This window comes from Corylus avellana, chromosome 2, assembly GCF_965113065.1.
Source record: "Corylus avellana chromosome 2, dhCorAvel1.hap1.2, whole genome shotgun sequence".
NCBI lineage: Eukaryota > Viridiplantae > Streptophyta > Magnoliopsida > Fagales > Betulaceae > Corylus > Corylus avellana.
This window is the reverse complement of record NC_142491.1, coordinates 14417165-14418632: the sequence shown is the minus strand read 5'-3', so window position 1 is coordinate 14418632 and position 1468 is coordinate 14417165. Positions and strand designations below refer to the sequence as shown.

Here is a 1468-nt window from a genome sequence, read left to right as displayed (position 1 = left end):
TCATCGCTCCATTTTCTTATGGAAAATGCCTGGTCCATAAGTTGAAATGTACATCTCAACCAGACGGGGAAACTGTATTAATACGAATAAAGTAATGGGTACACTAGCCAAACAAATGACAAGAATGATTATCCACGATTGTCCCTACAGCATAATTAAAAGAGCAGCAGAAAAGGCTATTATCATAGTTGCAATGGAAAAAAAAAAAAAAAAAAAAAAAAGAGTCGAAATGCCTATGATCATTTTTCTTGGCAAGGATTCAAGGAAATCGTCTTCCGCATAACGTGGTGTTAGGATTCCCAAAAACATTAAGACTAAAGTTGATGAGGAAAAAAGCAACAAGACATCGGATATTATAGAGCGTGAACAATTTTCATCTAAGAATATTGGAAAGCCAGTATCTTGTTTGTTACCACCTGGAACAGTAAAGGCTACACAAACATAATAGTAACAATGAGAGCACCTACAATTGTACAAGAAGTTGCTGTGCCTTTCATCCATTGTTCTCCCTAGGAGTCAAACCATCATGTTCGAATATTCCTTCTACCTTGGAGGGACAATACTCTCCACTTCCTGCATTGTTGATTTATATCTTATAAGTCACACCTTATCCCAATTTTTTTTAAAAAAATTATACGTACTCCCTCAAATTTATACTTGAATTTAAATTTCTCCCAAAATTTGAAGAGTTTCAGTTGTCCCCCCAAACTACCTATATAGCAGTTACACATAGTCCCCTAGGTTGGGATTTTCCATTAAATTTGACGAAAAAAAAATGATAATAATAACCCCACATGACATAAAAAAACAGTGTGGGACGAAACCCATGGCAAGGCCGTGCGTCTCCATGTCTAGTTAATTTTTTACTCAAAGGACATAATTGTATTTTTAGCAAAATGATAGGGGTATAATTGAAATTTTACTCAATTCCCATCGGATTTAATAGAAGATTCTAATGGAGTGGAGAGGACTAAGTGAAAGGATTAGGTAGTTTGGGGGGTCAATTGCAACTTTTTAAAGTTTGGAAGGACATTGCAATTTTAGATGTAAGTTTAAGAAGGGTAAGTATAGTTTTTCAAAAAAAAAAAAGAAAAGAAAAAAAAACTACTAATATATAAACTTTATACCCCATTGGTTAATGACAATAGTATAAAGACAGAGAATGTAACCTTATGCGTAGGAAAAGTAAATATAAACATTAAAGCTCAATACGTCATATAACTAAATGAAAAAGAAGTGAATTATGAAGGTAAGATAAATATCACATCAAATCATCAGTTAAAAGGATGAGTATGATCGTTTAATCAGTACTTTAACTTGATAGATATATATTTAAACTTTTTTTACTTTATCCCAACAACTTGAACTTTCTTTATTTATTTTATTTGTTTGTTTGTGTTCAAAACACTAAAGGATCTAGAATCCTATTCGCCATCTATACTTTTAAATTAGTAGGCATGTAACGTTA

The 1468-nt window shown here is 32.4% G+C and overlaps 1 pseudogene; it reads right to left on the bottom strand.

The window, feature by feature from the left end:
• LOC148587386 (uncharacterized) lies at window positions 1-579 on the bottom strand (annotated as a pseudogene).
• Window positions 580-1468: the final 889 nt, after the last annotated feature.